The sequence below is a fragment of the Rhipicephalus microplus genome, chromosome 5 (assembly GCF_043290135.1).
Source record: "Rhipicephalus microplus isolate Deutch F79 chromosome 5, USDA_Rmic, whole genome shotgun sequence".
Taxonomy (NCBI): domain Eukaryota; kingdom Metazoa; phylum Arthropoda; class Arachnida; order Ixodida; family Ixodidae; genus Rhipicephalus; species Rhipicephalus microplus.
In genome coordinates this window covers 41,941,555-41,958,253 of record NC_134704.1, presented here as the reverse complement: position 1 = coordinate 41,958,253, position 16,699 = coordinate 41,941,555, and the positions used below count along the sequence as shown (strand labels likewise).

At 48.1% G+C, this 16,699-nt stretch overlaps 1 protein-coding gene across 13 annotated transcripts in view; it reads right to left on the bottom strand.

Moving 5' to 3' along the window:
• The window catches only part of PMCA (plasma membrane calcium-transporting ATPase 3), a 348,951-nt gene that overhangs the window by 205,173 nt on the left and 127,079 nt on the right, over positions 1-16,699 (bottom strand). For all 13 annotated transcript variants that reach the window (XM_075895298.1, XM_075895299.1, XM_075895300.1 and 10 more), the window contains one exon: positions 2,799-2,875. The gene's annotated coding sequence lies outside the window, so the exon portion shown is untranslated. The remainder of the gene's footprint in view (positions 1-2,798; positions 2,876-16,699) is intronic.

The following is a 16,699-nucleotide window of genomic DNA, read 5'->3' as shown; positions in this document are numbered from 1 at the left end:
AGGCACATCACGTTAGATAACGGTTTGGGTGACGCACTCAACGTTTCAATACTTTGATAATTCCACGTCACAGGAAATAAGCGAGAAATTACAACTGTTACGTTTGTTTATTTTAGCTTTTTCTTCTCGACGCGAGGTGGCGCATCGTCGCGCAAAAGCGGTCTAAATGTGTTCCATTTCTCGGACAGCATGGGCTCGATGCTGTCTTCTAAGCAGTCTTCGTAGACTGTCTACGTGCTGTCTAAGAATAGGAACACCGCCTACGTTGTTTGTTTACTGTCATCTGACGCGGCGGATACCATCGCGTACACGTCCGCTGAGCGGCGTATCCACGTGACACCATGCGCACTCGCACGACGTTCTGTCGGCCGGAATTCCGTAACGCGATTGCGCTTCAGACGCGAGCGATGCGTCAGCGCGGCGCGCCCCGCCGCCGTAAACCGGACACGCTTTGGCTGGCTGTTCCGTGCAATGAGGATGACTGCAGATCACGTTGACGCAAGGATGGTGCTTGCACAAAGGATTGACATCGTTTCGGTACTTTTAACCACGCTGACTTTCCAGATGGTAAAGGAGGACGAGGAGGAGGAAAAGGAAGGCGGAAAGGCAGGAAAGTAAACTAGACGAGGGTCCGGACTGCTACCCAACGCTGGGAGAGGAGCAATAGAGGATTCAAAGATAGAGAGGCAAAAGGGAACAAAAAACTATCACGTGAGCTTAAACTAGACTGCCGCATTCGGTATTAGAGGACGCAGTACTTCAAGTATACCACGCTCCGATGTAGATAGCCGGGTCGTAGCGCCTACTAAAGGCTTGCAAGCACTGGGCGCAGAACATCTAGTACCTGCTGTACGGACTCGGCATGCCGTGACTTCAGCCTGCCGACGAACACTCGAAGTGTGTCTAAATCTGACTGAAGAACTATAAGGACCTAGGTGGCCCATGCAGCTGAGCGTGACTTGTACATGCAGACGATGTAAAAGCAGAGATACACGCAATACGCCACGCCCTTTTAACCGGTTTATTCGAGCCCCTGCCTTTAAATGATATCTTGCTCGACATAATCATTCACATGCTCTATATTATGACAGCATTTTTCAGCTTTGCGCCTGTTTCTCGCACGGTAAACTCAATCCGACATTAAGCCATCCGCAATTCACCCACGTTTCGACGCTTGCAAAGGGACGGATCTTCCCGTGTTCCCCAGGCATCTCTCCTTTTTCCCGTCCATGAACTCTACTCTATCGGCAACTCATGGAGCTCTACTGTATTGGCGCCCATGAAGCTGCGCGGCACCAAAGTGCCCTATTTCTTCAAGGGCCTACAAACCCCTCACGTTTTTCACTAAACGAAAAATAGTGGGCGGAACTTTATTTCAGAAGAGTGCCCGCCGATCGAATTAGCCAGAAGTGACAAACATGGACATGCAAGCACGTCTCACAATATGCACAATATATCAGAGCTTTCTTTATTACGCTGCGAACTGCACAGTGAGAACTGGCGCCGGAATATGCGCTTTATCTGCAATTGCTCGCTCCAGTGCATAAACCGTTACGTAGTAATATCGCAGCGTTGCATATGCCTCGCGATTTTTAGGGTACGCCTAGATTGATGTCGTTAGCGAAGCAGTCCGAGATACCTGCCGAACACAAGATTTCGCGCCCAGATAAATGTTTTGTAATTTTTCTTATCATAGTTGTCAGAAAGAATAAGCAACGCTGGCATCCTTCTCTTTTAAGTAATGCTCATGGATTGATTGATATGTGGGGTTTAACGTCCCAAAACCGCCATATGACTATGAGAGACGCCGTATTGGAGGGCTCCGGAAACTTCGACCACCTGGGGTTCTTTAACGTGCTCCCAAATCTGAGAACACGGTCCTACAGCATTTCCGCCTCCATCGGAAATGCAGCCGCCGCAGCCGGGATTCGATCCCGCGACCTGCGGGTCAGCAGCCGAGTACATTAGCCACTAGACCACCGCAGCGGGGCAAGTAATGTTCATAGCGATGAATAACTTCCAAGCGAGCAGGGTGACAATGTCCGAGTGCACAACCTGCTTGGCGAGTATACGAGTAATAGATGTGCTTGTTTGTCGAATCGCAGATAGCTTGCGACGACGTGGATCAGAAAGAAACTTATTGTTTGACTAAATCATAAGCCACCATTTGCGTAATCTTTTGCATTGCCTCTCAGCATTCGACGCGGTCGTCGGCAATGACTATTTAAATTATAATGCTAAGGTTTTGCTTCCGGCAGAGTTGAACGATATGCAAGTACGATCAATGAAATCAAAAATATTTTATGATTTCAAACGGCTTTTCAAAACTACGAGACTCACTAGCCCATTACATATATCGTATTGGCAGAATATAATAATAATAATAATAATAATAATAATAATAATAATAATAATAATAATAATAATAATAATAATAATAATAATAATAATAATAATAATAATAATAATAATAATAATAATAATGGTTTAAGTCTCAGAGCAACGACATAATTATGGGAGGCGACACAGTGGAGGGCGACAGAAGTATCCTACCATCTGGCGTTCTTTAACTTGCACTGACACCGCACAAGTACACGGACCTCTACCATTTCACCTCCATCGAAGTTCGACCGCCGCGGCAGGGATCCAACCCGCGACCTTCAGGTTAGCAGCCGAGCACCACTGATCGACCGAGGCGGACATACATGAGCGGAACGTAACACAATCTTCAAATTGGCGATCCCGCACGAAAAGTCAAGGCAATGAGACCGTGAAAGAAAAAGGAAAACACTACTCACCAAATCGGAAGTGGAAAGACCAATGTGGCTGTTGCCGTCGCACCAATCATCCCTGTGAAAGCCGCATCAGTTTTTGCCTGCAATCAATGGATACTTTATCAATTCTCGTTTAAAAACTCAAAATTTTCTGACTGCAATGCGCGCCCATGGTGACGCAGACTTCGTAGCACGATTTGACACGGGGCGCCTTGGGGAGAAAAAAAAAGAATCAGGGCTGCTTGCCCAAAGTCGCGTTAGTCTGGGTCACAGAAGAGCTACCGTGTGGATGGTCCTGGATTGGCTCGGCTTTTACTCTCTTGCACATCACTTTCCCTCCCTCATAATATGCAATACAGTAATATAATACACTATATTATACTATACTATGCTAAACATGGTTATGCTTTCTCACGACAAAAAATATTTCTTCAAGAATTCTTTTATCTATATATTTCTCTCTCTCTCTGAAGTCCTCTCACCCATCAGAGTTGTTACATCCTACGCCGCAAAAGTGGACCCACGTGTTCTGGTAGTAAAGCGGGAGACATCAATGAAGAAGACGTACAGCAAGTGTAGTATCGTGATGACTATAACTTTATATCTACAACATGCGGCAAACTTCAGGCGCAACACCTCTCGCGCAAAATATCCGATTATGCCTCGACACGCAATAAATCATCGCCCGAGCACACAGTATACAGGTAGCTAACCTGCGATGCTCAAACTGAACTTATACATCTTAACAAACGCAAAGAATGAAGCACACAAGGAATTGACAAAAAATCAGGACCATTTAGCCTAAATTTTGCGTCCAGAAGCTGAAACGGGCGTCGCTCATGTTCCTCGCTTGGTTAATCGCGACGGTTCCTTGAATTATTTCTCGATTATTGGTTACACCTGTGTACAAACCTTGATTGGTGTGTGTCGCCCATATGTTCTCACTTTCATTTTCAGTGGACCCGGAAGAGTAGTGAAATTTTTCCTCTTTTTCGTGGCGTATGCGCGCCAAGAGGTATTGCACACGATAAGGAGGACGGATTTCGGTCTCATCCAAGCCATTTGCCACAACGCTATGAAATAATAACGGTAATAATAACAACATTTAATAAAATTAGATGACACAGGCTTCCTTATCTAAGCCATTCAAAGTATACTGCCTGTGCAAATTCGCGTTAAAAGAATGAGCGTGCATTAACGCTGCCCTGACAATTCTCTTAAATGCTCGGTCATTTCGCGCAAGAAACTTGAGCGCGCCTCCTTCTGCTCTCTGTCGCTCTCTCTCTATTTCAATTTCTTATCCTCCCTACTTTCTCAAAGCTCGAAACGGCCCCACTATAAGTTGCACGATTTGCGTACACGAGTTGCGAGCGGAGCCGCCGATTACGGGAACCACGCGTTTCAACCCTCATTTGAAGTGAGTTCGCCCGAAGCCACAACCCGCAATTTCTATTTCCTAATTTCTTTTCAAGATTGCCGCCCGTTACTCTTTCTCACACTTGCAAGCCGTGTACGTTGAAAACCAATAAAAGGTAGCGATGTAGCTGAACAGCGCCGCGCAGTGGGTGCGTTCAAGGAGAGCGAGCATCGCTTTACTCTGCACGAGTAAAAAATAATGAGAAAGAATAAGAAGAAACCTTAATCATTGACTTATGCGAATGGTAATGACATTCGCAAGACGGTGTTCGTGTGCCCTGGTGCATCCCATAGGTTAGCTTTGTGTGTCGGTGCATCGCCGAAAATTATCTCGGAGGCCACGCGGAAATTAGCAAGTGGTTGAGATATGCTGCACTAGGTGGCGCAATAATGCCAGCAGCACACCATCTTTCAATTCAACAACTTTCAGTAATTAGCTTGTTAGTTCACTGGCCCTTGCATTCAGCAAAATAATGGTCCTATATCATGCAGGGCTGAAAGCGAGCTTCCGTGTGATGGAGCGGCTTTGGGAGCAGGAGTAATGCAGTTTTGGAGCAGCTTTGGAGCAGTGAAAAGGAGTTTTGGAGCAGTTATGGAGCACCAAAAGGTGTGTTTTGGAACATCAAAATTTAGTTTTGGAGCAGATTTCTCGGCTCACACATCACTGTTAATTAAAATTTTCGCTTTCTGGTAAACACAAAAAGTTTCAGTCGTTTTTACTAAACATGCAATGTTGTTCGAGCAGCCAGACTTACCCCAAACTGGTATATATTAAACCTTAGAACATCAAAGCTGAAAACACAGCAGCCCAAGGAAAAAAAACTTAAACGGCGCTCTGGACAGTTAACAGACCTCAGACGATCGAAAAAAAACATTAATGTTAAAATGTTGGAATGTTCAAAATGTGCTTGAAACACCACCGCATCGAACACGAACAGCAACTCAAGACTACAGATGAGTTTTATCGTAAAAGTTATCTTTGTTGGAATGTTCAAAATGTGCTTGAAACACCACCGCATCGAACACGAACAGCAACTCAAGACTACAGATGAGTTTTATCGTAAAAGTTATCTTCATGCTATAGTAATAAAGCTCTATCAAATAAATGTAAAAAAAAACTGATGTTCCTGTCGTTTAAGGGCCACAGCCGACATGAGAACCGCGAGGAGATTTAGATGCGTTCGCCACGCCATCACTAGACAAATACCATACTTTTTGCCATTATTTCAAAAGCGTTTCGCAGTACATCGTAGCTATTCTTCAGATGCTGAAATCAGACTAAATTATTTCGCGTTATAACTGTTAGCGACAACACCAAAATTAATCTAGTGGTCTGATGTTATTCGTAATTTTCTTCCGGCACCTTCTCTGTACCAATAACTTTCAACCTCTAAGACCTGATATCCAAATGCAGACAATGATATCGATAGAGCCAATGGCATTTCTTATCCGCCAAGATTGCATAACCACCACACAAAGCACACAGCTCAGAGAATCTAAACAAACGGTCAGCGCCTCAATGCAGTAAGAACCTAAGCGACGAGGCACTTGACCGAAACCCCGACCCGAACAAATATAAAGCTATGGAAGTTCAAGGCTAAGCTATATAGTTCTTCAGTTCAAACCTGACGCCATGTTGAAACCGAATTCGCTTGGCACATCTTGTCTATTACCTTTTCTTAGGTTAAAATCACACTACATCGTTTCGCGTTACGTATGTTCGACAACAGCAAAATTAATCAAGTGCTGTTATAATTTTTCACAGCTGCTGGGCACCTATAGAATCTCAATACATACACCGGCATAAAGACACCCTCCCCCTCCCCTACGTGTGCTCCTTATGTGCCAAGACTGCATGGCCACCACACGAAGCACGCAACTCAAGAATCGAAATAAAAAAAAACAACTCTTCGATGTAGCAAGAATACAAACGTCGACGAGGCACTTCATCGAAACACCAAACCTCGGAACAAAGAGTAAGACTAAGGAAGTTCAAGAACAAAACAACGCCGTGTAGTCGAGGCAGCTCTAACCCGAGACCTCTCCTAAGGAAAGAACAACATATCTCGAACGAGCACGTAAGAGAACAGAGCAATGAGGAACGAGAACATAAAAAAAAAGACACTCTCCAGCACCTGCGATAGCGCGGTCATCATCAAGTTTGAGGTTTGCAAGCTGGCACACTCCTCCGCAGTGCACCCAGGAACCACGACCATAGCCTCCTTTATTAAGGAGGCTATGCCACGACCGACGTGCCCTCGGACGAAATCGAACCGCCGGCAAGCGAGCGCACCCGAAATATCCCCACCAAAGTCGTTAGCGCTACCCGAGAAGTATACAAAGAAAGATCCAGCTTCTTTTTTAATATATACTTCTTTACTCTTTGTAAGTTGTCTTCTCTTGCTCTTATGGCGATCGTGTCGTCCCGCCTTCGTTGTCTTTATTTATTTACCGACGTTGTTGTCTCGCGTCCTAATCGCACGTCGATGTCTCTGCTACTCGCTGTGCGCGAGTAATTTGAGTTCGGCCATCCATTCAGCAGCCCTCACGCCCAGCAGGCATTCGCCCTTTTAGGGGCGAAGCTCTTCAAAGCGGCACCCGTTCGTCCCTCGTAGTCGTAGTGTAAAACAAGTGTTACATTTTGACCTGCAAGGTGGCGCCGGTGGGAGATTTCTCCTGTGCTTTGTTGAACAATAAAAAGTTCGCGACGTGCGCGTTAACTAAAAGCCGAATGCTCCCGTCTCTCATTTCCCATTAGCAGCCATTGGCATGTTCCTCTATGAAACGTTAGTAGAAGTAGAAGTGTTAAAAGCCGACTTCTGCTGTCTCTCATTCCCAGTAGCAGCCATTGTTTACCTCCAAGGTAGTGCCTAGTGAGATTTCTCCTGTGCGTGATTAAACAATAAAAAAAATTGTTCAAAACGCCGTTGATTGATGAAATAAACCAACGAAAGACGCGAGATGTTTTCTAAAAGCAAAACGAAAAGACGCCAGATGTTTCTAAAGCAAAACAAAAAGAAGACACCAGGTGTTTTTTATCGGGCGAATTAAGGGACGAAAATTTCACGGTATTACTTCCAGGAGCTTCGCCCAATCCCATCGTCATTCACTCGTGGATCTGCCGTTAATTTTTTTTTCCGTAGTATATGGTAGCAAACCAGCCGTTCCTATGCGTGTTGACTTAGACTCAACATTTAAAATCTATCTATCTATGATCTATCTATCTATCTATCTATGATCTATCTATCTATCTATCTATCTATCTATCTATCTATCTATCTATCTATCTATCTATCTAGACGGACGGACGGACGGACGGACGGACGGACGGACGGACGGACGGACGGACGGATGGATGGATGGATGGATGGATGGATGGATGGATGGATGGATGGATGGATGGATGGATGGATGGATGGATGGATGGATGTTGATTCCAACTTTCCTTCCCGCACACCGCGGTTGAGGTGCACTCCGCGTAGAGTAACTGCACGAAGGGTTTTTCCCCCCCTATCTGCCTATTGCAAGAATATCATAACCTCTCTCTTTTCATCACAAAAGCACGCTCCGTGGCGATGAGGGCGCAGTGGAAGGAGGTTCGCATGCCAGCCAATAAGATGCGGCGAGAGAGATTCAAAATTTAGCGAAAGGGGTGAAGCCGCACTCGAGTGAAGGAACAACTATCTGACGTCAGAAAAGTGCGGGCGCTCTTATTCAAGCGCTGGCTTTTACTCTGCTTTTTTTTTCATTTTCCCGCTCACGTGCAGCCACAGTAGCACCGCTAACCGAAATGCACGAAGTTAAAAACCCCAGACAGGATAACGTTTGCCTTTGTGGCGCCTGCCGCACTTCAATGACGTTGTCGACGGCTACAATCTTCCACGAGCAGCGAGCTCTCTTTCACTCACTTTTTATCTCTCTCGTGACTAGCGTTTCGATCAACTGCTGTGACACTTTCAATGTATCAAAGATTAACTTTGCACAGGACTACGAACTTCCACCATTGTTGTCTTAATCCGTTTTTTTTTTCACTCCTTAACCTTTTGTATGTTCGTGCCGGTAATTATGAACGTACCCCATGTATATCGACGTTTTGTGCCCTACGGCTTAATATTACATTCGATGAAACACTAATTGCAGCGCAGCGCTACACTCAAATAGCTTGGACGCCACGGTATGCACTCTACGGTCTACATGCACGCCGCACGTGCTCAAATCTGGGCAATGTGCATGAAGAGAGACATGTAATTACAAAATATTTACAGTGTTGATGGATTTACTATCTTGCCCACGGTTCTCATTGGTTCGAATACCAAACCTGGTGGAACCAATCAGAACCAGCACACAGTTACTCTGTATTCGCTTAAGCCAGAATACCTCAAGCCAACGTATTGCATTTTGACTGGTGCTACGCATTCAGAGAAAGCGTAGACACGCCTCGTGCAAGCCGGTATCGTTACAGCGACGTCACATTAGCGCGACAACAGAGTTAATTGAAGATGTGCCGTAAGCATTTCTCTCTTGCCGGCAGAGTAAGCACAAAGCGCATTTTACTATCATCAGCTGTCCGGGTGCCGACAGAGAAATTTATTCGAAGTATAATGTAAATGCAAGGTAAACAGCGGTAGCGGCGTCGGTACCGAAGCAGTAAGAGCAGGCCGAGTATACGGGCAGCGTCGCAGCAGCAACTAGGCAGTCTTAGCTCGTGACTCGCGCCAACGTGTCGATGTCGCTGCAGTAGTGGGCATTCCTCTTCACTACACTTCGTCCCCCGTCGAAAAAGGAGCCATCCTGGCGACTCACGGTGAACAGAGTACGAGCGGGTCGTAATACGGTTTCAGCCGCTGTACGTGAACAATTTCACGTCCCCGAAAGCGCTGGTCTGTGGATGGCGTAACGGGTTCGACGATGTAGTTAACTGGTGAAGTCTGCGAGACAATGCGGTAGGGTCCCTGGTATTTTGAAAAAAACTTCGAGGAAAGGCCTGTAGGCACAGCGGGAACCCAAAGCCAAACAAGAGTGTCCGGAACAAAGTTAGGGTACGGGTGGTTATCGTCACGCCGAGATTTTTGTCTCCATTGGTCGATGGTTGTGAACGACTGGGCGAGCTTGCGGCATTCCTCGGCGCGGCGGGCAGCTTCAGAGATGGGCGTCGACTCGGAGGAATCGGGGTGGTAGGGCAGAATGGTATCTAGTGTGGTGGAAGGGTCTCGGCCATATAACAGGAAAAATGGTGAAAAGCCCGTAGTCGCCTGTGGAGCAGTATTGTAGGCGTACGTCACAAAAGGCAGAATGAGGTCCCAGTCGGAGTGGTCTGAGGCAACATACTTTGATACCATATCCCCTAGGGTACGGTTGAATCTTTCCGTCAATCCATTCGTCTGCGGATGGTAGGCGGTGGTAGTCCGGTGAATGATACGGCATTCGGCAAGAAGTGCGTTGACGACTTCAGAGAGGAATACACGTCCTCTGTCGCTGAGAAGTTCACGTGGTGCGCCGTGATGCAGAATGAAGTTCCACAGGAGAAAAGATGAGACGTCGCGTGCTGTGGCAGCAGGCAAAGCGGCTGTTTCCGCGTATCGCGTCAAGTAGTCGACAGCGACAACGATCCAACGGTTTCCGGAAGCCGTGAATGGTAGAGGCCCATACAGATCAATTCCAACGCGGTCGAAAGGCCTGGCTGGGCAAGGGATTGGCTGGATCGGACCAGAGGCGTGATGAGGGAGAGCTTTGCGTCGTTGGCACTGAGGGCATGACTGAATGTATTTGCCCAAAAAGGTGTACATGCCTCGCCAATAAAACCGGGAGGAAAGCCTAGCGTATGTTTTGAAGACGCCCGCGTGTGCGCACTGAGGGTCAGTGTGGAAAGCTGAACATATTGCAGCACGAAGATGGCGAGGTATGACGAGTAACCACTTTCGGCCGTCGGACTTGTAGTTCCTGCAATAAAGGAGGCCATCGCGGACCTCAAAGTGAGCCGCTTGACGGCGCAACGTTCGAGAAGATGGAGAAGTCGACGGGTCTGAAAGGAATCGCAGAAGAGTGCTGATCCAGTCATGCTTACGTTGCTCAGACGCCATGTCACGGCTTTCTGGGAACGACACCATTTCGTCTACGGCAGATAGACATGCAGAGCTTTCGGAGGACACAGACCGGTGAACGTGATAGGGCGTCGGCATCAGTGTGACGTCGACCAGACCTGTAGACAACACGCATGTCGAACTCTTGCAACCGCAAAGCCCAGCGAGCTAAACGGCCGGAGGGGTCTTTCAATGTGGATAACCAGCAAAGCGCATGGTGATCGGTGACTACGTCGAAAGGGTGACCATATAGGTATGGTCTAAATTTACCTAGAGCCCATATAATTGCCAGACACTCCTTCTCTGTCACAGAATAGTTCTTCTCCGCTTTGGTGAGGGTGCGGCTTGCGCATGATGATACGGGGCGCGAAAAAAACGACACACAACAGAGAAGAAGTACACAGACGACGCGCTTCTGTGTACTTCTTCTCTGTTGTGTGTCGTTTTTTTCGCGCCCCGTATCATCATGAACCAGCACCAACTCGCCCAACTTTTCACTTTACTGCGGCTTGCGTATGCGACTTCGTACTCCTCGAATCCTGATTTGCGCTGCGCGAGCACTGCGCCGAGTCAACACTACTGGCATCGGTGTGTACCTCAGTCGTAGCAGTCGGGTCAAAGTGACGCAAGATTGGCGGCGAGGTTAACAGGCAGCGCAACTTTTCGAAAGCATCGTCACAGGCGGGTGACCAAGCGTAACTTTTCGAGTCACTGCGCAGAAGTTCAGTCAAGGGGGCGGTGATCATCGCCAAATTCCGAATAAAGCGGCGGAAATAGGAGCAGAGGCCAAGAAAGCTGCGCAGATCCTTCAGAAACGCAGGTTTAGGAAACTCTGAAACTGCCCGAAGCTTGGCGGTGTCAGGAAGGATAACGTCTTTAGAGACAACATGGCCGAGGATGGTGAGCTGATTTGCGCCGAAGCGGCATTTCTTCAGGTTGAGCTGAAGGCCAGCGTCAGTTAGGCATTGCAGTACTTCATCTAGCCTGCGGAGATGCGTTGGAAAATCTGGTGAAAATATAACTACGTCATCCAAGTAGCACAAGCATGTTTTCCACTTCAGGCCACGCAAAATATTGTCCATCATCAGCTCGAAAGTTGCGGGGGCGTTGCAAAGACCAAAAGGCATGACACAGAATTCGTAAAGGCCATCAGGTGTGACAAAGGCCGTCTTAGGCTGAAATTCAGGGGTCAGAGGGACTTGCCAGTAACCACTCCGTAGGTCAATAGAAGAGAAGTACTCCGCACCTTGGAGGCAGTCAAGGGCATCGTCGATTCTCGGTAAGGGATAAACGTCTTTTCGAGTTATTTTTTTAAGACGACGGTAGTCAACACAGAAGTGAATTGACCCGTCCTTCTTCTTAACGAGAACAACTGGAGATGCCCAGGGGCTGTTCGAAGGCTGGATGACGCCACGCTTGAGCATGTCCGCTACTTGGTCACCGATAACCTGGCGCTCTGTCGCGGACACGCGATAGGGTCTCAGACGCAGTGGCGCATTGGTGCCCGTATTGATGCGGTGACACACAGCGGACGTGCGGCCGAGGGTAGTATGCTGGCAGTCAAAGGAAGAACAGACCTTCTCCAGCAGTCGTAGCAGCTGAGCACGTTGCGAAATGGTTAACGTGTCGGCGATGGAGCTGCTGAGTACGTCAGGCCTAGTAGTCTGCGGCGAAGAGGCACAAGTCACTCCGGTGACTTCGTGTTTGGCGGAAGGACCAGTCGACATGTCAAAAATTGCAGAAGGGTCGAGACTGTAAACCCGCCCGACGCACTCACCCCGAAGTAGTGTTAAAGGACATGACAAGAGGTTCGAGATGAGCAGTCTGCTGACGCCGTCATGAAGTTCTAGAAGGGCATAAGGTAGCGGCGAACACTTGCGGCGCACGAAAAGGGCAGATGGCGTGAAAAGCGCACTCGACTCAGCGAGCGAGTTGCAAGATACCATGGTAAGGGCGAAAGAGTGCGGCGGTATGATGACGTCTTCAGCAACAAATAGTTTGTACCCGGTTTCAAGTGCATCATTTAACGGAGCGTCGCCAAACACTTCCAATTCTACCTCAGCGCGAGAGCATTCGGTGACGGCCTTGTTAGCGGAGAGAAAATCCCAACCCAAAATGAGATCATGGGAGCAGGAATCTAAAACTAGTAATTCGACGACATAGATGAGGCCATCAATCGCGATTCGAGCAGTACAGGCAGCGGCTGGCGTGACGTGCTCTGCGCTGGCTGTACGAAGTGATATACTTGCTATTGGCGTCATAACCTTTTTGAGCAAGCGGCAGAGTCTGGCACTGATCACTGAAACTGCGGCACCAGTGTCGACGAGAGCGAGTGCAGCAACGCCGTCCACATATACGTCGAGAACATTCGTTGGGGAAGAGAGAGGCCTTGATATTTTCGCGGGCGACGCAGTTCCTGCCTCTGGAACTGCGGCAATCAGTTTTCCCGCTCCGGCGATGAAGGACGACGGCGCATCGGGGATGGCGAGCGGCGTCGAGGTGATGGCGAGCGACGGTTAACTGGAGGGCGGTGGTCGGCGTACTATGACATCTGGTCAGGAGGCTGAGATCCTGTGAACGAAGGGCACGGTGACACATAAGGGGTAGGTTCGAAGCCCTGGTGGTAGCTCTGGTGGTGGTAGATAGGGACGCGTCGACGGCAGTATCGCGCTATGTGTCCAGGTAGGCCACAGGCAAAGCATATTGGCCGATTGTCGACTGTACGCCATTGTCCACTACTCTGGAGAGACCTTGGCTGAGCGAACCGAGGAGTAGGTCGCGGTGGCATGGCTGATGGCAGTGACGTAAAAGTCTGAAGAGGTGGTCGAGCGGCCATTTCAGCACAGCTTAGAGGTGCAGTTACGTCGGCACAGGCAACGGGGGTCGGCAACGATGAAGCGTCACGGGCAGATGCATGGCAGAGCCGCGCAAACTTGCTCCTGGATGGCCTGGCGAAGGTTTTCTGGAAGAGGTGACTGTGGTTGGCCGACTGTCGATAGAAGCGATAGCTCACGAGCAACTTCAGCACGAACAAACTCCTTGATCTGCGATAGCAGGGACTCAAGGTCAGAGGTGGTGGTTAGGCTTGAGAGTGTGTCATCCGCGACGTTAGGGCGTCGCGTGAGGAGACGCTGTCGTCGGAGCTCATCGAAACTCTGACACAACTCGATGAGCTCAGAGACAGTGACAGGGTTCTTCGAGAGCAGCATTTGAAAGGCGTCGTCGGAAATGGCTTTCATGATGTGTCGTACCTTGTCAGTTTCCGCCATCGTCGGGTCGACACGCAGGCAGAGGTCGAGGACGTCCTCGATGTAGCTAGTGAATGTTTCACCAGTTTGTTGGGACCGGCTTCGTAGACGTTGTTCTGCGCGAAGTTTCCGCACACCAGGGCGTCCAAAAACATCTGTGATGCAGGCTTTGAAGGTCGTCCAAGTGGGGATATCTGCCTCATGGTTTCTGTACCATAGCTTGGCAACATCCGTTAAATAGAACATCACGGTACCAAGCTTCGCGGGATCGTCCCATTTGTTAGTAGCCCTGGCTCGTTCATAAGATTACAGCCAATCCTCAACGTCTTTCTCATCGGTGCCGCTGAAGATGTCTGGTTCTCGCAAGAGTTGGGCACCGGGACAGCCCCTGCGTGGCGAAGCCGGTAGGGGTGTGAAGACAGCGTCGTCAGGCATGACGGACGGCAGCTTTCGGCTACGCAGTTCCAGGACTGGGGAAGACCGCAGCACCTCCACCAAAATATAATGTAAATGCAAGGTAAACAGCGGTAGCGGCGTCGGTACCGAAGCAGCAAGAGCAGGCCGAGTATACGGGCAGCGTCGCAGCAGCAACCAGGCAGTCTTAGCTCGTGCCTCGCGCCAACGTGTCGATGTCGCTGCAGTAGTGGGCATTCCTCTTCACTACAGAAGATTCACTGCGACCCCACGAGAAGCATCCTCATTTAATGAACAATAGAAATTATAAGCTCAACGCGCAAGGCATACTCGTAAGATATAATAAACATCTCAAGCTCCCATCCAAGCGTGTTCGATTGCCTGGCCCTATAACAGCAAACGTGACGTTCGCTCCGAGACTTCTCACAAGCTTCTCGCGCATGCCCCACGATGTTCGCATTGATTCTTCGCGCGCACTCAGCTCATACATCGCGCGGTAAACGCTATACCGCGCGTTCGTATACATTGCGCAACTCTTCCAACCGCGCAAGCTCCCGCATTTAACGGTAACGTCCCAGAGAGGCACCGAACATGACGCAGCGTATATGGATACCGCATTGCGTGAGCGAATAGTAGGCTATACACTGTCGCGACTGCTACTCACCGCACACACGAAAATGGCACGGTACGCGCGCCTATGATACACATACCGTTGTATATTGCACAACCTTGCCTTGTGGTAGCAAGATTTCGCACTTATTTCCATAAGCACGGTAGTGTACTAGCGAACAGAAAGAAAGAAAGAAAGAAAGAAAGAAAAAAAGAAAGAAAGAAAGAAAGAAAAAAAGAAAGAAAGAAAGAAAGAAAGAAAGAAAAAAAGAAAGAAAGAAAGAAAGAAAGAAAGAAAGAAAGAAAGAAAGAAAGAAAGAAAGAAAGAAAGAAAGAAAGAAAGAAACTGCAGGCGCCGAATTTCGCGCAAGAAACGGGAACAGCATTTGAGTTTCATTACGCAGTGGCATTTACGACGCGAAGCGGCACCAGGAGCGAGGCAGTATATATTCAAGCCTCTAGACGGCGTAAAAAGTCGCAAACTCGCGAAATTACAGACGGACATAAATAAAGCATATATGATATAAGAGGCGGATAAAGTCGAGCTCGGCTCAGCAGAGAACTCGACACGACTGGCAGTAAAACGTTCACTCCGAAAATTCCGGGTCCAGCGACGACGCAGCTGGTTCCAAGAGTTTGGCTCCGGAGAACACCAACTCCGCAATGAATTCAGCGTAGCTTGAAGGAAATGCGCATAAAAGCTTCAGAAAAGCTCATATGCTGCGTGACATAAGTCTGGCCGTACTTCATTGAACAAAGACTCGAATAATATATTCCACAAAAATGCATGAGAAAGAAAGAGAGTGTTAAGTTGGGGAGGTAAAGCAAACATTTTGTACGCGTCAAGGATGGTGAAGTTGAAGAGCGTTCTCCCCTCATGGAAGAGCTGCCGGGTTCGATTCCTTACCGCCTGTTTGTAGTACAAAGCTAGACGGAAACCCCAGAAAAAAAAAAACTTGAGCAAAACGGGTGGTTCTCAATTTTCTCATTCATGACCGTTTCGCCACCATGTGAGATTCCGCAAAGCTGATCAGCGATATTATGTGCCAATGCGCTTCCAATAGTAGATTATTCGAGTATTTTTAACGCGATAGCGTTAAAGAGCTCGTTTCGTCGAAATTCTGGTGTCGGTGTAGGCGTCGTTGGTTGTGAGAGAAAATCATCTTATGCGTGACCCAATAATGAAGAACGATGCAATTAAAATAAATAAAAAAACATTGGTTCAGAGTGGAGTTCAATCACCGGTCGTTTGAGTCCCGAGTGCGGATCGAACCCGAGTCATTTTCGTGGCAAGCGGATGTTCTGCCACACGGCCACGCGCCTGCTTGGAATACCCGGAAAAGAACTTCCACTGCTTAGCAATGAAGTGATTCACGCTTTTCAAACACACGCGTCCTGTGTACATGCATCACAATACCCAGTGAACTATTGCCGCAATAACGCATGGTACAAGCGCCCATTGCCATTGGGCGTGAGAACATGTGAACGTCAGAATGACTTCGTGGTTTAAAGCCGCTAACCTACTACAAAATGCACAGCCGCAATCGCGCCTGTTCCATTAAAGCCACGTAGTGGGTACATAGTAAGTTCGAAAAGGTGTCATGGACTGAGTGTATCAAGTACGCAACAGGAACAGAATATCTCCATCGCTTTCAAATCTTAAAGCCGAAGCTTTAGGGTCCCTTAATTTCTTTCAACGCCAATTGACATTCCATTACTCAAGAATTACTGCACAACAAAAAGAAAGACACGAACGAAAAAAAAAAAAAGACACACCCGCCGCAATCACTCAGCTCAATTTATTGTGCCATTGAACTGACCCATATATTGAAACAAGTATGAACGGCGCATGCGTGTACATGGAATAAATATAGAAACAGTGACATGCAGGAAGAGACTAAAAGCGTATGTAAAAGAAAGGTATAACCGCGACTTTGTGGCTGCATGGTGCCTTTTTTCTTTTCTTTCTTTTTTTGGTTTCATGGGTGCGGAAGTCCTACGGTCTGATGCTCGACTACTTTGTGGGGGTTTTCCTCGTCTCGAAGGGAAGACTTATAAATTCTAGCCGTAGAAGTTCGTCGCTCCCCTCCCCCTTCGCTTCAGGGTATCCTTCTTCTTAGCGAACTGCGGGCAAATTCACGTCTCCGAGCAAACGCGA